Genomic DNA, 26,052 nt, shown 5'->3' on the forward strand with positions numbered 1-26,052 from the left:
TTTATAGTACTAGCCACTTACCCTCGGTAAGCCCGGTCTTGTGATCCCTCGATGTGAACAGCTACTCGCGCACTGGGCGTGGAGCGATGGCGAGAGTAGTGTGTACCCACCTTACGGATCTGAGATGACTGGGAAACATCTAGATCGGCTGTAGGATGGTGGAGTATTGTGCTCTCGGGTGCCGCGAACCTAGTCAAATTTGGGGAGAGCTTGATTTGGGTTGACATATGCAAGATTTGGTTCTACATATGTCGGATGGTTAGGAACTCCAGCTGGATTGCTAAGCGGTTCGAATCGTCGTTGCTCCCCGATTGGGCGACTCAATCCACTGACCCTCGTCGTAGATAACTATGCAACTAAGTGATAAAATGAGAAAGGGGAAATGTCTCATGAGGTTCGGATCCCAATTCCCAGACTCAGAGTGACATGAAGCTATGGCCGTTGGATAGATAATACTTGGATTAAGGACTAGGAACTTATAAACATGTCTGTGAGAAGCAACTAGATAGACTGTCCTCGAACTCCTCGACCTCTTGAGGAGAGGAATTCGTGGGTAAAACTTGAAAGTATGGATGCACTATTAGTAAGCTTTTTAGCAAAACACTTTGGCTCCTTGCTCAGTCACCCCTTGTCTACCCCAAGCCTGCATTCCTAATTTCTTCTCTTTTTCCGCCGGGTAAGTCTTGTTGAGTACTGCCGTACTCAGGGTTTTATAACTCCTGTTGCAGGTGAAGCTCAGGTGCCGACATGTTTCGGACCCTGTTGTGTGTCCGTCGTCGAGGTTGACGACGAGGAAGATTGAGCGTGACCCATGGGCAGGGTCTGTAAATTTGTAATCTGTGTACTAAAGTTTAAGTTGCTCCGCTGGACCTGGCTTGTAATAACACTCTACTATTTGGAAGAACTCCTTTTGTAAATTAAGTTATGTAATACTTCCGCTGTTTTACTCTGAAATTTTATTTTGGTCTTGTGTCATCTGTGATACTGCAATGTCTTCGCAACGAGTGATCTTGGTGTTAAGGTGGCCACTTGCTATCCTGTAAGGGCGAGAAGAAGAAATTTTCGTTAATTGACCATCGCTGGTGGTCAAGACGAGCTTGTTTGATACGCCCCAGGTAGCGGTGGAATGAGCGTCCTGAGATGCTCATCGGACTTCTAGAGTGGGAGGATCCCCGGCATCACCGTCAGAGGTCCTTGGGACAATGACAGGTGTCGGTGGGCCCAAACACTTAGGAGGTTCTGCCACACCCCCATACCGATTGCAAATTCATCAAACTCTCCCGATGTGAACATAGTGCCCTCATCGGTAGTAATTGTCTGAGGAAATCCAAATCGGTAAATGATGTGCTCTTTCACGAAATCAATCATATTGGCCGATGTAACTTTCTTCAAGGGAATAGCTTCAACCCACTTAGTAAAATAATCGGTGGCAACCAAGATGAACTTATGCCCCTTGCTGGATGGTGGATAAATCTGGCCAATCAAGTCAATAGCCCATCCTCAGAACGGCCAAGGCTTTATAATAGGATTCATAGCCGATGCAGGCGCCCTTTGAATATTGCCAAACTTTTAACATCCTTGACACCCTTTGAAATACTTAAAGAAATCCTCCAGTATAGTCGGCCAGTAATATCCATTCCTCCTAATCATCCACTTCATCTTAAAAGCCGACTGATGTGCTCCACATACCCCTTCATGGATTTCTCCCATCAAACTCTTGGCTTCATCCTCACCTAAGCATCGGAGAAGAATCCCATCAATAGTCCGATAATACAATTCATCTTCGAGGAGCACATACTTGGTGGCTTGCAACCGAACCCGTCTTTCAACTTTCCTAGATGGATCCTTCAAATAATCAATGATTTCTTTTCTCCAGTCATTGGCACCAATTGCCGATATTGCATTAATCATAGGCTGATATCCCGAGGCATGCTGAGCCAACCGATTGGCCTCTTCATTATGCAATTGTGGAACATGCCCTACTCGGAAATCTTTGAATTCCTTTAACAGCTGCATACTCCTTTCGTAATAAGTTATGAGGACTTCACTTTGGCATTCATAGCTTCCAGCCAATTGATTTATAACTAGCATAGAATTCCCCGAAGACCTCAATAGCATCAGCATGAACTTCTCTTTATAACTCCAATCCCCTTATTAAAGCTTGATACTCAGCCTGATTATTCGTCGACGTGGCAACAATCGGCAAGGAAAACTCATACTTCCTTCCCCGAGGGGAAATTAATACTATGCCGATTCCTGCCCCCCGGTCACACGTGGATCCATCAAAGAAGAGCGTCCAAGGTACAATTTCCAACGCCTCCACTGCACCGCAATGTTGAGTTACGAAATCGGCCATAATCTGTCCCTTAACTGCCTTAGCCGATTCGTAACGCAGATCGAATTCTGACAACGCCAAAATCCACTTACTGATCCTGCCACTCATGATCGGCATAGATAGCATGTATCGGACCACATCTTGATACAGGAAAAATACAAGCACAAGCATAATCTCTCAATGGCCGAATACCTGCTCTCAGCATGAATCAACCTTCTGCTTAAGTAATAAATTACACGCTCTTTCCCTTCCAATTCTTGAATTAAAGCCGAACCGATAACTATCCCATCGCTAGACAAATACAATCTGAAGGGCTTCCCCTGCTGAGGTGGGATCGGGACTGGAGGATTCACTAAATAATTCTTGATTTCATCCAGAGCCAACTGTTGTTCTTTCCCCCAAACAAATTCTTGATCGGCCTTCATCTTAAGAAGAGGACTGAAAGCATGAATTTTACCAGACAAATTAGATATAAATCTTCTGATAAAATTTACCTTGCCGATCAAGGACTAGAGCTCGGTCTTGTTGGTAGGGGCCACTATTTTGTTAATGGCATCAATAGATTTTCGACTAATTTCAATCCCCCTCTGATGCACCATGAAACCAAGAAACTGTCCCGCCGATACACCAAATGGACACTTATTGGGATTAATTTTCAAACCGTGCTTCCTTGTGCATTCCAACACCTTTCGTAGATCGGCAAGATGCTTTGTGAAATCTCTAGACTTAACCACCACATCATCAATATAAATCTCCACCAGCTTGCCGATGAATTCATGAAAGATAAAATTCATAGCCCTCTAATAAGTAGCACCAGCATTTTTCAAGCCGAAGGTCATGACTATCCATTCAAACAACCCGACATGACCAGGACATCTAAATGCAGTCATTGGAATATCCTCTTCAACCATGAATATTTGATTGTATCCTGCATTGCCATCCATAAAGCTAATAATCCGATGCCCGGCCGCAGCGTCAACTAGCAGATCGGCAACTGGCATCGGGTAGCCATCCATTGGCGTAGCTTTGTTAAGATTCCTGAAATCAATGCAGACCCGAAGCTTCCCGTTCTTCTTGTAGACGGGAACAACATTAGAAATCCACTCGGCGTATCGACACTGCCGAATAAATTTGGCTTCAATGAGCTTAGTTATTTCGGCCTTGATGTCGGGAAGAATATTAGGATTACATCGGCGAGCTGGCTGCTGATGTGGCCGAAACCCAGACTTGATAGGCAACCGATGCTCAACAATCGATCGGTCTAAACCAGGCATCTTGGTATAATCCCAAGCAAAGCAATCTTTATATTCTCTTAACAGATCGGCTAAATGTTGCTTACACTCAGAATCTAACTTAGCACTAATAAAAGTAGGTCTAGGCTTATCACCACTACCTATATCTACTTCTTCCAAATCATCAGCCGATGTGAACCCATGGCCTAACTTTCCATCATCGGCGAACCTATCCATTAAAAACCTTCATCAGAACCGACTGCTTGGATCGGTGGAATTTCATAATCGGCAACCTTGAGAAAGTTTTTCTCCCAAACTTCCCCTAAAATACACCTAGTTCTTTCATAGGTGTCTTCCTCTACCGATGCAATGACATATGAAGAATCTCCCGGGACAATTTCAATCTTGTCACCTACCCACTGAACCAAGCACTGGTGCATCGTAGACGGGATGCAACAATTGGCATGAATCCAATCTCTCCCAAACAGTAAGTTATAAGCACCCTTTCCACTGATCACGAAGAAGGTTGTCGGCAAGGTTTTACTGTCGATGGTCAACTCAACGCATATGGCTCCCTTGACCGGAGACACGTTGCCTTCAAAGTCCTTGAGCATCATATCGGTCTTGGTCAGATCCTGATCTCCCTTCCCAAGCTTGCGATACACTGCATATGGCATGATATTGATAGCAGCTCCACCATCAATCAAAATCTTGGTCATCGGCTGACCATCCACTCTTCCTTTGACAAACAGAGCCTTAAGATGTTGCCTTTCATTGTCGGCAGGCTTTTCAAAGATAGCGGTCGTTGGGTCCAGAGCCAGCTGAGCTATTTGGTCGGAAAACTCCAACTCATCATCGCTACACGGCGCCAGGAATTCCATCGGCAACATAAATACCATGTTGACGTCTGCCGATGGCCCTTTCCCCTTAGGATCTGATTGCTGATCCCCAGATTGGCCAGAGTTCTCGCCCTTGCTTAATTCCTCTCGCCTCTCACGTTGCAGCCTTCTCTTCTGTGTTCTGGTCAACCCCTCTGGACACCATGGAGGAAGTTGCCGCTGCCCTCACCGATGGGCGATGATTTTCCTTTGACTCTACCCGATAAGTATTAGCGTCCCGACAGAAAATGAACTCATCAGGAACTCGCGCATTAGCCATCTCTTCGAGTTCTTCCTGGTTCCTGGGAAAATATTGAACACGATTGCCAAGCCTATCGTGCACCCTGAGCCTGCCCCCCAGCCGATCATGAACGGATGCTCTCCCCCTAATCGGCCCATCAAATCGTCGATCACCATCGTCATAGCGCCGATCGGATCTGTCGTACCAATCATAACCGTTGCACTCAGGACAATCTCTAATAGTTGGCAGCTTGATATTCTCCTCCCAGCAATGGACGAAGAAGAGACAATTCCAATGATCTCTGTGCCGATTCCACTCTTGTCGGCGTCTTTCCTCTTCCCGATGGTATTCTTCCTGTCGGCGCCAATACCGGTCCTCACGTTGTTGCCAAGTCTCCCGAGGCCTTCTGTGAGCTATCACAATACCAGATCGGGGAGGCCTTCCTGGGTTGATTCCTTCCTGGATCAAGCCTTTTCCCTTGGCATCGGCAGTAGTGATCTGATGCTGAGGATCCACCGATGCACTTCTTTCAGCTGCTAACGACGTTAAGACCTTGGCCTTTCCCTTACCATCCAGCATGTTTGTTTGGAACTATCAAATTTGATCCTCCCAGATTCTATAGCCGATTATAGCTGCTGTTTAAAAACTTTACACTCATTGGTGTCGTGAGAAGTTGCATTGTGCCACTTACAATATTTCATCCTCTTCAATTCCTCAACCGACGAGATCACATGATTGGGTGACAATTTGATTTGACCCTCCTGAAGTAGAAAGTCAAATATCCTGTCGGCCTTAGTGGTATCAAACGCAAACTTCTTTGTCTCTTTATGCCCAAAAGTACAAGACATCGGATTTTTATTTTTCACCCATTCTGCCAAGCCGATGAATGGTTCTTCATTAGAGTCCGAGCTTGCCGCTTCATCCACAAATGACACCTTTTTATTCCATGCTCTCCTGGGCTCAAAAGGCTTGATATCTTGATCAGAAATTCTCTGCACCAAATGACTTAAGCTTTCAAACTCCTGAGATGCATACTTGTCCCTTATGTGCAGCAATAAACCCTGGAAAGCCAAATCGGCTAGCTGCAGATCATCTAGAACTAGGCTATAGCATTTGTTCTTGACCTCCCGTATCCTCTGCACAAAACTTTCAACCGATTCATCGTTACGCTGCCTTAATTTGAACAAATCGGTAATCTTCTTTTCATGGACACCAGAAAAGAAGTATTTGTGGAATTGCTTCTCTAGATCGGTCCAAGTAACCACTGAGTTGGGAGGTAATGATATAAACCAAGTAAAAGCCGATCCAGATAATGATGACGAGAACAAGCGAACCCTTAACTCATCCCTGTTAGCAGCTTCTCCGCACTGGATGATGAACCTGTTGACGTGCTCCATGGTTGACGTTTCATCCTGCCCAGAAAACTTAGTAAAATCCAGTACCTTGTACCGATTTGGAATCGGGATCAAATCATATGCGGGAGGATACGGTGTCCGATAAGAGTAAGTGTTGACTTTGGGTTTTATCCCAAATTGATCTCTCATCACTTCAGCAATCTTATCGGCCCAATAAGCATCGGCATCTTGCCGATGAGGTGGTTGCGGATCCGGCGCCTGCTGGTAAGCTTCCATGTGTCTATGCGGCGCACGATCTGCATGGAACATTGGGTTAATCATCTGGCCACCCACCTGCTGACCACCAAACTGATGTGTGCCGATTTGCTGCCCAAGATTCATTGGCTGATTGGGTAGTCCCTGTTTATGGAACCCGGAGTAGATCTGGCCTTGCTGGAACCCTGTAGCCTGATGATTCTGTTGGGGCGTTTGCGGAAAGACTTGCTGCCCAAGCCATCCACTATTAGCATTCATCGGCATAGGTCCTGCCGATGACTGATAATTGGGCATCATCATTGAATTGACATACCCTGGCTGAGTCATAAACCTCTGTTGCATTAGCATTGAGTCTGCCGATGCATTAGGCATCTGGAACGTCGGAGCTTGAGAATTCCCCGTGTAAGGTCTTGCAGTAGTAGTTGTAGTATACTGGGGACTCTGATTCATTGGCATGCTTGGGGGTGCCGATGCCATAGGAGCCTTGCCTCTCACATCAATTGTCTGCGATGTACCCGGTGCTAACTCTGGAGGCATACCATAACCCCACCAGTTAGGAGGAGGAATCGATCCCGACATTGCCGATGCCAACAGATCTGTAGCGAGTTTAATATGCCCATCTGAAGTCGGTGGATTAGTCATCATCGGCGTAGATCGTGCATTGGTGACTCCTAACGTGCTTAGAGGAACAGGAATTCCGTGCCCGCAGCGGCCGTAGCAGCCGATGGAGCTATGACCACCGGTGACCCTGGCTGATGATGACAGGGGCCCACATAATCTGGTGGCAATTGTCCTTCCTTGAAAGTTCTAGCCACGGCATTGAAAACCGTATTGGACAGCACACCAGCTTGGTTGATCAAGGCACGATTGATAGCACTATCGACCATCTCTTGAAGTTTACCAGGATTGGCTTCAAAAGTAACTTGCCGAGGCATCGGCAGTGCTTCCTTCTGAATCACCTCGCCGCTCCTGTTTATGCTGAAGGACCTCAGGCATTGCTGCTTGTAATCCTCCATGGCTTTAGCAATAGCTTGCTTCTGCTCGTCTTTGAGACTATCTTCTGTCACGGGGATAACGTTCTTCAAGTCGAACTCAGTATTCGACATGTTGATCTTGATCTTGAATCTTGTCCCACCGAGCGTGCCAAAAGATGTCTTGATGCAAAAGCTGATCTGCAAACACAAAGGGCTAATACCTGATTTAAACGTTAAGGTGTGCCAGCCGATTTGACCTTACTATCGGCAAAGGTGGTAACTCGAATACTTTGGTCCCGACAACAGCGATGCGCCCGGATGTCACGGCCAAGAGGTATTCACACGGAACTTGAGAACACGTCGAGCTTAAGTCGACGAATTCCTAAGAACTCGTAACGAAAAGGGAAAAGTATGACGAAGTCGTCGAAAAAGTAAAAGCTTGGAATATGAGTAAAAACGTGTGTTTGATTGATTGATAGATGTCGATTACAAGGCCCTAGGGTCTACATTTATACCCGGCTCAAAAGAGCTACAACCAGACACGACTAGAACTCGAATTCCAAATTAAACAGAATCCGTATTCAAAACGATTTAAATAACTAAGGAAAAACATAAAACTATCTTCCCGTGACCGCCTGGGACACCACCATAGACCAATCGACAGTCTTCAAGTCTTCCTCCCGCGCCATCGGCAGATTCTTTACCGCAATCACCTACAGAGGTTAATGCTGGCCATCGGCACAGACACATCACCATCCATGGACTTAGCCACATCCAGCCACCCCCTCATCGGCAACCACCTTCATTGGCAACTCTCCTATAGACCAGCTACCTTTGCCCTATCCTGCCGATCTATACTCTACCGATCCTGGATACGTGCCCAAAAAACGGTGTCAACACGTCGAGACCCGCGAAAAAGTAAATTATTCAAGGGAAAGATCTTATTCATTTGTGCATTCTTTCATAAGGCCTTGGTATAGAATGTACATGGGAACATAAAGCTTTGAAATTCTACGGGTAGAATCGACGTAGCTGTTCGATGTTCCATGCGTTGGTGAAGACCACCCCCTTTTCGTCCGCGAGCTTGTATGTCCCTGGCTTCAGTACCTCGGCCACCACGTATGGGCCCTCCCAAGGTGGAGTCAGCTTGTGACATCCTTGGTTGCTTTGCCACCGCCGTAGGACAAGGTCGCCCACGTTCAGATCTCTCTTGCGCACGTGCTTGTCGTGGTAGCATCGAAGCTTCTGCTGGTATCTGGCGGAGTTGAGGAGGGCCATATCTCGAGCTTCCTCGAGTTGGTCGACTGCATTTTCTCGAGTCTCCTTATTTGATTGCTCGTTGTATGCTTTGAGTCGTGGGGATCCATACTCGAGGTCTGTTGGGAGCATGGCCTTAGAGCAATAGACCATGAAGAATGGTGTGTATTTTGTGGCCCTGCTTGGCGTCGTCCTTAAGCTCCATAGGACCGAAGAGAGCTCCTCGACCCATTTCTTGCCGAATTTCTTCAAGCGGTTGTAAATCCTCGGTTTGAGTCCCTGCAAAATCATGCCGCTCAACCTGGCCGTTAGTTTGAGGGTGGGCTACCACAGACCAGTTCACACGGATGTGATGCCGATCGCAGAAGTCCAAGAACTTTTTGCCGGTGAACTGAGTGCCGTTGTCGGTGATGATGACGTTGGGAATCCCGAACCGGTGGATGATGTCGGTGAAGAAAAGGACGGCTTGCTCGGAGCGGATGTTTGTGATGGGTCGAGCCTCGATCCATTTGGAAAATTTATCAATGGCAACCAACAAATCGGTGTACCCCCCTGCTGCCTTCTGTAGAGGTCCTACTAAGTCGAGCGCCCACACCACAAACGGCCACGTGACAGGGATCATCTGGAGAGCGTGGGCGGGCAGATGCGTCTGCTTGGCGTAGAATTGGCACCCATGGCACGAGCGCACGAGCTTAATGGCGTCGGCTACGGCCGTTGGCCAGTAGAAGCCTTGTCGGAAAGCGTTCCATACAAGGGTCCGCGGAGCAGCATGGTGGCCACAAGCCCCCGAGTGTAGATCCTCGAGGAGTTTTCGGCCTTCCCCTATGGTGATGCAATGCTGCAAGATCCCTGTCGGGCTTCGTCGGTATAGCTCATTGCCTTCGTCGTAGATTACGTATGATTTGGCAAGTCGAGAGATACGGCGGGCCTCGGATCGATCTTCTGGTAACTCGCAACGAATTAGGCAGTCGAGGAACGGCGTACGCCAGTCAAACGGTCGACTGGGCCGCTGTTCCACCTCCATTACCTCGGCTGCTGCTAGCAGCGCCTCAATGGTGTCCTTTTGCTGGGTGGGGGTGGCTTCGACGCCAGCCCCCGAGCCCAAGTCGACGGATGGCTCGTGTAGATCTCTCGAGAATGCGTCGGGTGGGATCGTGCCTCGAGTCGACGCGATCTTTGCGAGTTCGTCGGCTGTCTCGTTGTAGCAACGGGCGATGTGGACGAGCTCGAGGCCATGAAATTTATCCTCGAGTCGACGGACCTCCTTGTAGTATGCCTCCATTTTCAGGTCGTGGCAGTTCGAAGCCTTCATCACTTGGTTGATGACGAGCTGGGAGTCACCTCGAACGTCGAGGCGTCAGACTCCTAGCTCGATGGCGATCTTCAGACCGTTGACAAGGGCCTCGTACTCCGCGACGTTGTTAGATGCGGCAAAATGTATCCTGATGACATACCTCATATGAACGCCCAGGGGAGAGATGAATAGCAGGCCCGCCCTAGCTCCCGTCTTCTTGAGAGACCCATCGAAATACATCGTCCACAGCTCTGCCTGAACTTGAGCCGGGGGGAGATGGGAGTCTGTCCATTCCGCGACGAAATCCACCAGGGCTTGTGACTTGATAGCTTTGCGAGGCGCGTAGGTGAGGGTCTCACTCATGAGCCCGATCGACCACTTAGCGACTCTTCCCGTTGCTTCCCGACTCTAGATGATCTCACCCAAAGGGAAGGACGAGACCGCCGTGATAGGGTGGCCGAGGAAGTAATGTTGCAGCTTGCATCGGGCGAGGATCACGGCGTAGATTAGCTTCTGGATCTGCGGATACCGTGCCTTGGTCTCTGAGAGCACCTCGCTAACGAAATAGACTGGCCTCTGGACTGTCAGCGCATGCCCCTCCTCCTGCCTCTCGACCACCACCGCCGCATTGACGACCTGAGTCGTCGAGGCAACGTACAGAAGCAGAGGTTCTGTGGGTTGGGGTGGGACTAGGACCGGGGCAGAGGTTAGTGTTTTCTTTAAATTGTCGAGGGCTTCCTCAGCCTCGGGGGTCCAAGAGAAACGCTCAGCTTTTTTCAAGAGCCAATACAGTGGCAACGCCTTTTCTCCCAACCTCGAGATAAAACTACTCAGCGCCGCCAAACATCCCGTGACCTTTTGCACTCCCTTGACGTCTGGGATTGGCCCCATCCTCGTGATGGCCGTGACTTTCTCAGGGTTGGCCTCTATGCCACGTTGGGAGACTATGTATCCTAGGAGCATGCCTCGAGGTACACCAAAGACGCATTTCTCGAGGTTGAGCTTGATCTTGTTGGCGCGTAAGGAACTGAAAGCGATCTCGAGGTCCTGAATCAGGCCTCCTTGTTGCTTTGACTTGACGACGATGTCAACGACGTAGGCCTCGACGATCGTCCCTATGTGTTTGCCAAACACATGGAGCATGCAGCGCTGATATGTGGCTCCAGCGTTTCGAAGCCCGAACGGCATGGTTACATAACAATACATCCCAAAAGGCATGATGAAAGATGTCGCGAGCTGGTCGAACTCTTTCATTTTTATTTGATGGTAACCAGAATATGCATCAAGGAAAGAAAGGGTTTCACATCCTGCAGTAGAATCAACAATTTGATCGATACGTGGTAAAGGAAAAGGAACTTTCGGACATGCTTTATTTAAATTCGTCTAATCGACACACATCCTCATTTTCCCATTCTTTTTTCTTAACTAGTACAGGATTTGCTAACCAGTTGGGATGGTGAACCTCCTTGATGAATACGGCCATTAGAAGCTTGTGGATTTCCTCGCCAATGATCTTGCGCTTCTCTTCGTCGAAGCGACGCAACCGCTGCTTCACTGGCTTGGAACCGGCTCGAATTTCCAAGGAGTGCTCGGTGACTTCCCTCGGTATGCCTGGCATGTCCGAGGGACTCCATGCAAACATGTCGGCGTCTGCATGGAGAAAGTCGACGAGCACGGCTTCCTATTTGGGGTCGAGGTCGGCGCTGATCGTCAGCGCCTTGCCGTCGGAACCGTTGGGGTCGAGCGGGATCTTCTTTGTTCCTTCTACCGGCTCGAAACTGCCCGCGTGGCGCTTGGGCTATGGAGCCTCTATGGCCAGGGCCTCGAGCTTCGAGGCAAGCTCGGTGGAGCTCTCGACAGCTTCCCCATACTCGACGCACTCGACGTCGCATTCGTACGCGTGCTCATAGGAGGAGTTGACGGTGATGACCCCCTTTGGCCCGGGCATCTTCAGCTTTAGGTAGGTGTAGTTGGGGATAGCCATGAATTTGGCGTAACACGGGTGCCCGATGATGGCGTGGTACGTGCCTCGGAACCCAACAACCTCAAAGGTGAGGGTCTCCTTTCTGAAGTTGGCCGCCGTGCCAAAGCAGACCGGTAGGTCGATTTGACCTACCGGTAACGCCTTCTTCTCGGGTACGACACCATAGAAGCCACCGGCGCTTGGTTGGAGCTGCGCCCTATTGATGCCGAGGAGGTCGAGGGTCTCGAGGTAGATGATGTTCAGGCTGCTGCCGCCATCCATCAGCACCTTTGAGAGTCTGGTGTTGACGATGATGGGGTCGACGACGAGCGGGTAGACACCAGGGGCGACTACCTTGTCGGGTCGTCTCGATCGAAGGTGATGGGGGTGCTCGACCAGCTGAGGTACTGGGGCACTGCCATCCTTGCCGCAAAGACTTCATGGCGTTCCCTCTTGCGTTGCCTTGCGGTCAGCTACGTCGAGGGTCCGCCGTAGATCATGTAGCAGTCGTGGACGGCAGGGAAACCCTCGTCGTCTTTGTCGTCCCCCTTGTCACCGTTCTTCTCTTTCTTTGGGTCGTCACGGGCGTCCTTCTTGAACCCCAGACCGTCGAAATGCTTTTTCAGCATATGACAGTCCTCGAGCTTGTGGTTTGCCCCTCCCTTATGGTAAGGGCATGGCTCCTTTAGCATCTAGTCAAAGATAGCCCCTTCTGGAGGGCCTCGAGGCCTTTTGCGCTCCATCGCGGCGACGAGATCGTCGTCGAGGTCTTCCCGCTGGAACGACCGTGTTTTCTTCTTCTTTTTGTTCTTCTTTGGTCCTCGACTGGGGCCCTCATCATTATCGGGCGGATGGTTTGCCTTTCCTTCCTTCGCAACTGAAAAAGGCGCCGACCGCTTCTTCCCCTGCAGCGTAGTTTGCCACTACGTCCATTAGCTCGTCGACGGTCTGAGGGTGATTCCGACCCAACTCCCATACTAAATCTCGGCTGGTGGTGTCTGAGATGAAGGCCAGGATGACGTCGTGGTCAGGGATGTGCGGCAGCTCGGTGCGCTGCTTTGAGAAGCGTCGAGCATACTCTCGAAGAGTTTCTCCTGACTTCTGCTTGCACTTGCTGAGGTCCCACGAGTTGCCGGGCCGTATGTAGGTCCCTTTGAAGTTGCCCTCGAATACCCTGACCAGATCGACCCAGTCATGGATCTGGTTGGCTGGAAGCTCCTCGAGCCATCTGCGGGCGGTGTCGGAGAGGAAGAGTGGTAGCTGTCGGATGATGGCTCGATCGTCCCCTCGAGCGCCTCCCAGCTGACAGGCTAGCCTGAAGTCCGCCAGCCACAGTTCTGGCTTGGTTTTGCCGTTGTATTTAGCAATGCTAGTGGGGGGTCGAAACGGGCTAGGCAGCGGCGTGCTGTGGATTGCTCTGCTGAACACCCGAGGGCCCGGTGGTTCTATGGCCATCCGGTCTTCGTCGCTGTCGTATCTCCTGCCGTGGTGGGCGCTACAACCGCGCTCTTCTGCGTCCCCGTACCAACGGCGCGATTTTCGTCGATGTCGCGTCGTGCATCGTGTCGTCGTTGGTTGTCGACGGGGAGGACGTGCGTGGTCTTTTTCCCTCAAGGTGGTGGCTGCTGATGGACCGACACCTCCTTTTCGTTATGGGCCAGCTCATCACGCTTTTCTGTGTCCGCCCCTCGACGTCGAGAGGCCGAGCTCTCGGCCTGCTGAACTTCCGCCACCTGGAACAGAGTCTGCACCTCGTCTCGAATGCGTCGCGCTTGGGAGTTCGACGGTTCGGGCATATTACGCAGCAGCATTGTTGCCGCCATGATGTTCTAGCCCGCTCGAGGGAAACGGCTGACGGGCTGCTCAGGCTCTCCGTCTCCGACGATTTGTCGATGCACCTCTCGAGCCCGTCTGCGGACACTTCCGTCGGGCGGGTAAGGCAGGTCCTGCTCGAGAATCTGCTCAAGTAGGACAAGGCGCTCGCGATCCTCGTCAAGCTATGCCATGAGCTCTCGTAGCTGTGCAATTTGCGCGGCTCTGTCTTCTTGTGGAGGGGGGTCGACCTGACCGTCGTTCCCAGGTGTCCTAGGGTCTTCCCTTCCTGCAGGGGCTCGACCGCCAGCAACAGCGTCTTGTGTCTCGTCGGTGGTTTCCACCGCCCCGTCGATATGGAAGCATTCCCTAGTAGGGTCGTAGCTGTCGGTCTCAGAGTCGGAGTCCGGCTCGGCGGTGTAGAAACATCCACGTCCTTCCTCCAGCAGCCGCTGCCTGAGGGAGGTAATCGTGTACCGCCCAGGGCCTAGGCGGCAGAGGCCTCGCACCTGCGAGACGTCTGGCAGCTCGGACGTCTGTGGCCGTGCTCCATTGTCGCATGGGAGGACCATTGGTCTCTCCACGTACGTCTGGGCGTTTGGACATATCGCTCTGGCGAGCGATGCCGCGGCATTGTCCAAACCGAATGGCAGCGTTCTACTCGGGGTGAACAGCCCATGTGGAAGTAGCGCAGCGGTGGGGGAGAGCGCGCGTGGTGCGCCATCTCCCATCGTCGTCGTGTGATCCTTGTGGTGTTGGGCCGACACACCCGCGGTTTTGGCACGCGGGGCTGTCGGCTCCTGTGTCACCTCCTGCCTGGCATGAACTATCGGTCGTGAAGAGGCAGAGGGGTGATGGTGGCGCTGTCCACGCCACTTCTTGGGTGGGGAGGCGTGGTGGCGAGGGCGTCTCGGAGCCCTCAATCATGCTGGCGCAAGGCGGGCTCCTCCCGGTCCTTTGACTGAGGGCAGGATCATGTCATAGCCGGAACCAGTAGACATGAACTCGAGGCTCCCGAACCAAATCACCGTGGAGCATGGAATCGGCGAAATGAGAGTGGCCATCTGGAAAGGAATGGGGAAATCGGTGAAAGAACACGCAGGACCCCTACCTGGCGCGCCAACTGTCGGTGTTTTCCGCCCGGGGGGTCACACCAACGAGTAAAACTTGTATGCGTGCTCCCTTTCCCAGATGGCGATGCAGAAAGACACAAAGATTTATCCTGGTTCGGGCAAGAGAAGGCCCTACGTCCAGCGGGGGGGAGTGTTTGTATTATTCTGCACCTAAGTGCTTGTATAGGGGTGAATACAAGAGTGGTATGAACTGAGGCAGTGTGAGAGTGCTCTACTACGTATGTCTTGCGCCTTGTGTTCCTTTGTATCCGCTCCCAGGCCTCCCCTTTTATAGTTCCAAGGAGAGACCTAGGGTACATGTATAGGCGTCAGAGTAGAGGTCGATAGGGGTATGGCGCGCTGACCTACTCGAGGTCTCTGTACCGGCGTGGTCTCGAGCCATCTTGTCTTGGTAGCTTGATGATGATTATGCGTGCCCTTGTATCCCGCTCTGTGCACCGTCCTGGACTGGTTCATACGTTGCATGTTTGTACGTCGTGGTAGCAGCTACGTCGGAGTGGTTGAAGTGCTGTCAGTCGACGCTCGACCCTTCCTTAGGAAGGAAACATGCATACTCAAGGGTCTGGTGCCATATAATGCTTGGCTAGCTAGAGCGCTGACCTTGGGCGTCTCAAGGGGGTCTTGATTAGACATCTAGACCCATTCTCTGCAACCTGGCACGCTCTGGCTTATTTGGTGGGGAAGGCTGCAAAAAGAATGACGGGATGGATGCCTGTTCCCTATCACGCTTCCCGTGACTAACGGGTTAGGTGGGAATGTGTCAGGCGCATTAGATGCCCTGGTTCCCGTGCCCGTGTCAGGCGGCGGGCGACGTCCTTGCGCTCGACGCCTTCCGATTCACTCGAGCCTGTTTCCGTATTCGACGGTAGCCGGCGCTTGAGCCCTGGTTGATTCGTAGGACACTCTTTCCGTGTTCGAGGCTATGATTGCCGAGGACCGTGCGTATAACTAGGTAGGGCGTCGAGTCGGAGGCCTCGACTTGCGTACGGATATTCTCACCATGTACGTTAGTTGGGGTACCCCTTACTGATACCCTCGACAGACTGCAATCGTAGTCTTGTTCTAACCTTGGTAAGGATGATCTACTGTTCTATAGGGGAAGCTTACGGAATCTAGACACCACAAAGGATGTTCGACCCGCACCTATAAACCCTACCCGTCCTGCTAACAAGATATGGGATACAAAGGTAACTCGGAAATGTCACGTTCCTCGCTACTACCACGGTCCAGCTAGTCAGGGGATATCTATGAGTACCCTAGCCTAAACACCACGTTTATGCTAGCAATGATTACTCTAATACTCAACCAGAAGAGATTAAAGTAAACTCATAAACCAAAGAACAATAAAGCAAGAACTTACTAGAATTAGAAGTCGAATTACTGAAGAATCCTAGGAGCAAGCTTCGGGTTAGGAGAACTTGATCCCGCAGGTACAACCTCGGAGTAGACACCGACAGGCCGGACTTCCTCCGATCTACACCTCCACTCTATATCTCTCAATCTAATAGAAACTAGAAGATCTATTTCTACTCACATTGGATGCTAAGCCTAAAATAAATTTTATTTAGAGGAGAGGTATTCCTTCGAGGGCTCCTCTCAACTCTATGATGAACTTGTTCTCCTCCAGGGGCCAGGGGCCTTGCTTATATAGTCCTCCTCCTTTGTGCCTTTTTGGTTCAGCAGGCGATGTGGTACTAAACTTTCCACCATATCTCATTAAAATGCACATAGGCCTTAATGGACCAAAATCTGATTTGGGCCCAATTAATCCCGCACGTCTTTTATATGCATTTCGATCAGCTCGACGAGATCTTTGTAACGGTGTACTCCATTCTGTGATTGGTGCTTGTACCAGGGCGGGCGCCCAAGGGGGAGGTCAGGCGCCCTGCCCCCGGGCCCGATCGCCTTCCCGTTGGTTCTGTGGCTTCTGGAGTCTTCTAGATGATAGAAAATTGCGTGGCACGTTAATATCTCTATGTAAACCCGATGTGTGGGCCTTTCTTTCATATTTCCTGATAACCCCCTGCAGAAATAGACAAACACCAAAACTCGTGGAATTCTGTCAGATAAAACCCTAAGTCTGGGTGTTGGTTGCATTTGGATCCTTTTCTTTATTTATTTGATGATTATATTTGGTACTTAAGGACCATCAACAGCCCTCTTGTCATGTTGAATGCATGCCCCACACTTAGCTAGAAGGATAAGTCGTTCCGACCGTGAAGCCTGAACACTATCCGGGCCGGGAGTCGAGCCGCCATGCGCTGTATTGGTGATCGTTGAGGAGAACGGCGAGGGCGCGGCGTGCAACCTTGGTATACCTTGGATACCTCGGTCGCTGGAACGGTCCTCGGGTACTGGCAATGCCTGCCGAACCCTCGATTTGGTCCTGGATAGTGTAACACGGTGATCTGTAGCTCACTTGATCAGTGAGTGTGGTTTGTGTGGGGAATAACTCGGTAGCTGGTTAGAAATCGATTCGAATCGCCATCGCTCCTGGATAGTGAGCACTTGACATGAGCTTCGTCCTCGTAGTAAGGATTATGGAACACTTGGTTATGATGATAAATGATTTATGAATGCTATGATGAGGTACCATCATATTACTACCCTTGCTTGTAATAGTACAGGTGCAAACCTAGATAATAGGTAATGATATTATCAAACTTGAGCTAATTAAAAGAAGAATGGTCTCTAGACTATGTTTAGGGGAATAATGCTTTTATGCAAAAAGTCTCAGCTACCCCACCATACAGCCTTCATGATCCTTGAAGACTCTTTATTTTTGGTTTATGACGGGTAAGTCTAGCTGAGTACATTCTCGTACTCAGGGTTCTATTCCCATGTTGTTTTGCAGATGGTCAAATGTACTATGGTTATTGCATCCTCTGCTTGTACCCAGCCATGGGCGATGACTAGACCAAGGGCGATGGTCACTCTATCTTCTCTTTTGCTTTTGTGGGAATGACCCAACTATGGCACTGTATCAAACTGAATTTCTGTGTGTGTTACTTTCAAACTATGAAGCTTCCACTACTCGAGAATTTGGTTTGTAATAATTTTAAGTACTCTGATGTATTTGTTGAATGTTGTGAACTAGATGTAATTGTGAATGGTGACCGCTGAACTTATTACGATCGTGGCTGTATGTACGAGTTGTGGTTTGAAATCCTTCGAGATTTCATGGACTACCGGGATTATATGAGCTTAAGCTTGGTGGTTTGACTGTGCAAATGGTCACTATCGGGCTTAATCTCTTATAATTTGGGCGGTTCTGTTACATTGGATCTGCTGATGCGTTAGGCATCTAGAACGTTGGTGCTTGAGAATTCCCAGTGTAAGGTCTTGCAGTAGTAGTTGTAGAATACTGGGGATTCTGAGTCATCGGCGAATTTGGAGGTGCCAATGCCATAGGAGCCTTGCCTGTCACGTCAGCCGCTTGAGATGTCCTAGAACTTTTTGCCATAAATTCCGGAGGCATACCATATCCCCACCAGTTGGGAGGAACAGATCCTAACATTGCCGATGCCAATAAATTTGTAGCAAGTTTGATTTGCCCATCCGACGTTGATGGATTAGTTGTCATCGGTGTAGATTGCGCATTAGTCATCCCTAACGTGCTTGGAAGGGAAGTAATTTCTGCACCCGCAACGGCCATAGTAGCCGATGGAGCCGTAACCACCGATGACCCTGGCTGATGATAGACAGGGCCCACATAAGATGGTGGTACTTGTCCTTCTTTGAAAGTTCTAGCCACAGCATTGAAAACCATATTGGACAGTACACCAGATTGATTGATCATAGCACGGTTGACAGCACTATCAACCATCTCTTGCAGTTTACCAGGATTGGCTTCAAAAGTTATTTGCCAAGGTGTTGGCAATGCTTCCTTTTGGATCACCTCACTACTCCTGTTGATACTGAAGGATTTCAAGTATAGCTGCTTGTAGTCCTCCATGGCTTTTGCCATAGCTTGCTTCTGTTCATCTATGAGATTGGCTTCCGTCACGAGGATGACGTTCTCCAAGTTGAAATCGGTGTTCGACATGTTGATCTTGATCTTGAATCTTGGTCCCACCGGTCATGCCAAAAGATGTGTTGATGCAAAAGCTGATCTGCAAACACAAAGGGCTAAGACCTATGTTGATGCAAAAGCTGATCTGCAAACACAAAGGGCTAATACCCGATTCAAACGTTAAGGCATGCCAGCCGATTTGACCTTACAATCGACAAAGGTGGTAACTCGAACACTTTGGTCCCGACAACAGCGATGCACCTGGATGTCACGGCCAAGAGGTGCTCACGCGGAACTTTGAGAACTCGCCGAGTTTGACTCGACGGATTCCTAAGAACTCGTAGTAAAAAGAAAATATGACGAAGTCGTCAAAAAGTAGATGCTAGAATATGTGTAAAAAACTTGTGTTTGATTGATTGATAGATATCCTCATTACATTGCCACGGGGTCTATATTTATACCCTATTCAAAAGAACTACAACCAGACACGACTAGAACTCGAATTCCAAATTAAACGGAATCCGTATACAAAACGAACTCTAATAACTAAGGAAAACATTAAACTATCCTCCACAACCGATCGGTACACTGCCACGAACCAATCGGCAACCCCTGCATCTTTCTCCATGACCATCGGCAGACCGCCTTTCACCGTCATCGGCAACCATCAGTACTAGTCATTGGCATGACCCCATCACTACTCCTGGACTTAGTCATATTCCGTCGTTTTCCCATCGACACCAACCCCATCAACAATTCATGTGCAAACCAGCCACCACTTTCCTGCCTGCTGATCTACTCCTCATTAACTCCAGATACGTATTCAAAGATACATGTCCAAAAACGGTGTCAACAAAATTTAACCGCTGAGCTTATGTTTCATTATATTTATTATTATGGCTTACCCCCTGCTAAAGCAAGTGGCTGTGTGATGAGTTTCTCATTAGTAATCATGTTATAGTAAGTTTATCTCTAGTCTATGCCTTGATAGATTTTAACCCTACTTTCACTTTCGCCGTTCTCTTAAGCAAAATATAAATAACGATACCTAGAGTACTTTTCCTGGTGAAATGCTACGATGAGGTATTTTATCTGTGCGCTTGCGGATAGAATAGATTATTTTCTAGAGAGCCTTCATATTCATAAATACCTTAGTACACTCTAGTGCCATGCTGGGGATGACAACCTAGTATTCAAGTGGTGTTAGCCAGTGTCAACAATCACCTCGCCACTCCTGTAGACACTGAAGGATTTCAAACATAGCTGCTTGTATTCCTCCATAGCTTTTGCCATAGCTTGCTTCTGTTCATCTCTGAGATTGGCTTCCGTCACGGGGATGATGTTATTCGTATCGAAATCAGTGTTCGACATGTTGATCTTGACGATGAATCTAGGTCCCACCGGGTGTGCCAAAAGATGTGTTAGTGCAAAAGTAAATCTGCAAACACAAAGGACTAATACCTGATTTGATGTTAACACGTGCCAGCTGATTTGACCTTAGAATCAACAAAGCTGATAACTCGAATACTTTGGTCCCGACAACAGCGATATGCCCGGATGCCACGTGTAACACTCTAGTGTTATGGTTGCATCAATCATGTGCATAGCATGAGCATCATCATCTATTCAAAGCATATCATGATCATCATCTATCTTGAGCCATGTCATTCTATGCAATTATGTGATTTAAATTGCTTAAAGGGGCTTCCTATGCTTATGTTTGAGTGAACCATGCTTGTGTTTGTGCTCTATGCCTTGGTAATTAGTTTTTCTATGCTCAACTTAACCTTGGGAACAATGTTCATGTTGATCACTTCTCCAAAATAATCACTAAGTCATACTTATACAAATAGGCCCAAAAGACCTCTTTTGCTTAGGCTTTTAAAAAGTGTTTCATAAAATGTTTGCATGTTAAAACTTCCTACAGCAACGTTGTAGCAAATGTTATAAGGAACAAAAGTTGTTTTATGGCCATCTCATGAAAATGACGACAAATAGCTCAAAAGTGACCCACAAGGCAGATTTGGGGCTGTTTCCAACACTTAGAAAATTTTCGAAGTCTGGAATCACTGCAGTTTGCTCGAGGGGGTATTGTTCATCTTCCAGTTTGAATTCTTGGCCGAATCAAGCCTTGATCTAGTAAGCAATGTTGGAGTACTCATGTAGCTCTCTAGCATGGAGCAATTAGCCAGCAAAATCATCGAGTGGTTTAGGAGTTAATCGTCGGGCAAAATCGAGTTTCAGTCGGTTTGGGAACTGAATGGAGCCGCCGTCAGACAGGGGGAGCTCGCCGGTGTTGCCGCGTGTCTGGACCCGTGGCGTCCGTACGTCGCCATTGGTCCCGCACGTCAGTCCTCGACGCGTCCTTCAGCTCGCCACGGCGCCCCCGGTCGCGTGGACAGCGCCATTCCACTCCCGGTTCCCTCTCTCTCGCGTGCGTCGTCGTCTCCGCGTCGCCGCCGTTGCTTCGGCGAGCTCGCGCACGCGTGTCTCCTTGTCTCCGGTCAAGCAACTCCGTCCAGTGCTCCGCAAGCCTCTCCACTCCACCGTCGTCAAGTTGGCTGCAACTGTCGAGCCTCGGTGAGCCCGCATTGCCTTCTCCGCCGCGAGCTGCCTCGCCGGAGTTCCGCCATGGCCACCGGCGTCGTGGCCAGGGCTCTGTAGCCCACCATTCTTTCTCATTCTTGTTCCAAAAGCTCCGCTAGGTCATGCTGATGCTCGTCCGCATCATCTTCCGCTCTGTCTCCGGCTAGAGACGCCGGCGGTCGGCCGCGCACCATCGTCGTGCCGCCATTCACGAGGGCGAGGTGCCTAGAGTCCGGTAGAGTTAGGGTTTTGGGTACCGCTTGATGCGGAATGCAGTGGAGAGCACGATGGTGCCCATGGCCAGCGCCGAGACCTCGCCGTCGACGAGATCTCCGGCGGTCAAGTCGCGCCTCTGCTTTCGGGTCGCTGGCAGGTGGGGTCCGTTGACTCGCGGGTCCCCTCTGTCAGTCTCTCCTTCTCCTTTGTTTAAATTAGGGTTTGAGCTGTTTTTGCAAAAATCATATCTCCTATTTTCGAGATCCAAAAATTGTGAAACCAATTTTGTGGTATTTCTTGAGATGGCTAGTTTTTAATAGAAATATAAAATGAACCATGTTTCCTGGGAAAATATTTATTAAGGATTTAATCTTGTTATTCTTGGATAAATTCATATCTCTTGTTTTACTGCTTAGTTTGTTCTAACAATTTTGTGGTAGCCTCTGGGTGAGATTAGAATACTATGATAAATATTTCATGATTTTTGGAGTACTGCAGCTTGGATATGTAATTTAGGTGTGAGATTTGGCTTGTTTCTTTAATTAAATCATATAAAATAATTGGTGCTTATGCTGGTGTTCCACTTTGGTGGTAAACTTGTTTATGGTATTCCTTAGATATAAATAATCTGAAATCTGTTGTTTGACACCATATAAGTCATGTTTCTAAATTTACGAAATAAACATCTTGGCACATGTTAAATGTATATCCTTAAATCGGTATGTGCAATTGCTCTGAAATTTTTATGCTGATGCTCTGGTGTTTTACTTGTACCTCTGTAATTTTTATAGATTTTTCTGAGCATCTTGACTAATATCTTGTAGTTATGCTCTTTTCTAGAATTACTTAATAAATGCCTTGTTAAGTAAATATTTGAAGGTTATCATCTAGTGTTCTGGTAACCTGGTGATATGCTCGTGCTCATAAGCTATGTGGTTGGCGTGGGTTATGTTTTGGTTATGTCATCAAATAATTAATTATAGGGTTAAAGGCTGTTCTGGACAGCAAGGGAGCAATTTAACTTTTGCTTAATGATAATTTAGTTTTCTGGGCAACTTGTCTAAATCAAAGTTGTTGTAAAATTATCGAATTAGTTGTGGTTTAAATTTGGGATCATTTGGTCTAGTAGTTTATTGTTATGGCTGTTCCAAGTTAGGTTCCAGAAATAGGTGCTCTCTGTTTTTCTGGGACAGAACCTGGAACTTTGTTTAAATGATTGGTTTAATTTATGAATCTTGCTATGATGTTTAAAGATGATTTGTAGACAATTTCATGAGCTTTCCAGAATGTCCTCATTTATGTTTGTTGGAACTGTCTATCATTAGTTATGATTTATTTACTGAGTTGCTACTGTTTTGTGTTGCTTGCTGTTTTAGTATCATGTTAGGTTTTGGGCTGAGTAACTTGTTAGCTTGTGAGAACTTGTTATAACTGTGTACTCCATAAATGAGTGCCCAGTGAGTCCATTATGATTAGCAAGCATTCATTCTTTTTTATGCACACTTCTTATTCACCGAGCATGCAATAGGTGCATCGGACGCGGCTGTCTCCTTCGATCTGCAAGCGAATCCCGAAGGCCAGGAAGGCAGCCAGGAGGTGGAGGTCCAGCAAGTCGGACCCGAGTTGCCAGAAGAAGAAGTTGAGTGCCCAAGTTACGAGCCAGCCTCGTTCGTGAAAGGCAAGCCCCGGAGCATTCTAAGCCTCCCTTTACTTTTGAAAGTTTACTTAATATGTTAATCTATTGATGCATTAAGTATAGGAGTTGTGATGAAGCCCTTGCTGCATTTTGACTCCATCCTTGTCCAGATACTCACTACCTGGTTATAGAGTTAGGATCGAGTAGCAGCTTAGCCATGCTTAAACGGTAGAAGTCGGGTGATTTCCTGTCACCTGCGCGATATAGGGTTATGTCGGATCACGATGGTCTATATGTGCTATCGTGGATGGAACCTGATTAATTTGACTTAAGCCGGGCGGAGTTTTGTAAGTTTGTAGTAACTCCGTCTGTGGCAGCTAAGGACCGATCGTTGTACGTCCTCTTGTCATGTTGAACGCATGCCTGACACTTAGTTGGCCGGATAACTCGTTCCGACCGCGAAGCCGAGTAGTATGACTCAGGCCGGAAGACCGGCAAGTATAAAGTGCGCACTACCGGAGGAAGTGCGGTGTGCGGGGGACCATTGGCGTAAGCCCAAAGGCAGGTGAGTTAAAATTCCTGACCTCCCTGGCAGAGTGGTAGCCCTGGGAGTGCGGCGCTGATCGGAGCCGCGATTCCTGAGTTGTACCAAAGGTGACCCGTTGGCTCTCCGACGGGGGATGCTTGGGTGAGTGCTAGGAATAACCCTCCAGCTGGATAGGAATTCGATTCGAATCGCCGTCTCTCCCGGTCAGTGAGAACTTGACAGAGCAGCGGCAAACGTAGCATTCACTAATGAACTTGGTTCATGATAATGATGATAGCAAGGAAGAACATAAGATGAACTTGATATGGTTATTATTGCTTGTATTAATCAAGTGAAGTGCTCTAGTTCAGGTGCTAATCTAAGTGGTAGGCTGATGATAAATAAATAAGATGCTCTCACAATGAGTCACTCATAATAAAGGCTTTTGGCAAAAATGTCGAGTCGACCAGCTCTACTTTTATATCTTAGCCTTGCATGATCCTTGGTGTCTTTATGTTTTACTAGATGGGTAAGTCTAGCTGAGTACATTCTCGTACTCAGGGTTTATTCCCACCTGTTGCAGATGACATCTTCTATGACGGTTTCTGCAAGACCTGTCTCCATCCCGCTGGGGATGAGGACTAACCGTTGGGCGCGGTTCTCTAACAACTTCGTACCTGTTGCTTTTGGAAGGATGGTGTAGACTCTGGCAGTAACTCAAACTTATGAACTGAACTTTGGAATGTGTGTGTAACTATTTTGCTTCCGCTACTTTGGACAAGTGTTGTAATAACTTAAGACTCCGAAGTGGTGCCGCTTCGACGGCAATGTATGACTTTGTAACATTCGTTGTGTTTATGTTGAACTATTACGATCTTGGTTTGTTGCAAGTTGGTTTGAAGTCGTTCGTGATTTCAATTGACTACCGGGATTATATGGGCTCAAGTTTGGAAACTTGATTGCTTGTCGATCGTTTCTACACTTGAACTCTTATAATTTGGTCGGTTCTGTGACACTACGGCCAAGAGGTATTCACGCGGAACTTGAGAACTCGCCGAGTTTGACTCGATAAATTCCTAAGAACTCGTAAGTAAAAGGAAAATATGCAGGTTGACGAAGTCGCCGAAAAAGTAAATGTTGGAATAGATGTAAAAACTTGTGTTTAATTGATTGTTTTGTTTATTACATTGCTACGGGGTCTACATTTATACCCTGTCAAAAAGAGTTACAACCAGACACGACTAGGACTCTAATTCCAAATTGAACGGAATCCGTATACAAAACAAACTCTAATAGCTATGGAAAACGTTAACCTATCCACCATAGGCGATCGGCACACTGTCACCATCCTATCAACAATTCCTACGCCTCCTTCTGTTATCATCGGCAAATCACCTTCCATCGGCATCGGCAACCACCAGTATCGGTCATCGGCATAGATCAATCACTATCCCTAGACTTGGCCACATTCTTCTTGTTTCGTCATCGGCATCAATCCCCATCGGCAACTCCTTTGACAACCAGTCACCACTCTTTCGCCTGCCGATCTATATTTCATTAGCTCTCAGATACGTGTCCAAAGATACGTGTCCAAAAATGGTGTCAACACCCATCAGTCTGAAAAATAAAAGTCAAAAAATAAATTGGTTTATTCACTGGTGTGAATTAGATTGTTGTAGCTAGATATGAGAGAAATTACTAGAGATTTTTAATTCCTATGGTCATAAAGATTGGATACTTCCCAACATTTTGGAAAATAGAACTGAAAATCTTTTTGTTTTACTAATACGAATTTACATTGTTGTAGCTAGATATGAGAGGAATCCCTGGAGACTTTTAATTCCTATGGTCATACAAGACGATCTTAAATGCATCATCTAGAGAACATGGTAGAATAGAGCACAGTGAACATGATTATTTATTGTTCAAAGTTCGTTGCTTTGATTATTAATACTCAAGTATCAGTTATGCAAACAACCTATTGTAAACATCAAATCAAAACATTGTTTTTTGTCAAGGTACTACACATTGAAAACTCGGATTACCTTAGTGTTTTTATTTCCTGCAATGCACATGCAACTTAATTTGGTTTTAGGCTGAAAGTTTGCCTCACTCAGTTTCATGTGGTTTCATATAGCTGTTTCATGGTTCTTTACCCCACATTTAAGATGTTGCAGATCCAACATCCAACCAGACAAGTATATTGCTGTCGAGTTCATCAAGAATCACTAGACTTTCACTTAGCTCCACTCCCCTCTATTTTTGTAGGGAAATTGGTTCCTCCCTTTTTTTAAGTGTTTTCTCAATGTTGACACCGTTTGTGGACACGTATCTAGAAAGTTAATAG

This window comes from Sorghum bicolor, chromosome 7, assembly GCF_000003195.3.
Source record: "Sorghum bicolor cultivar BTx623 chromosome 7, Sorghum_bicolor_NCBIv3, whole genome shotgun sequence".
In the NCBI taxonomy this organism is placed as follows: domain Eukaryota; kingdom Viridiplantae; phylum Streptophyta; class Magnoliopsida; order Poales; family Poaceae; genus Sorghum; species Sorghum bicolor.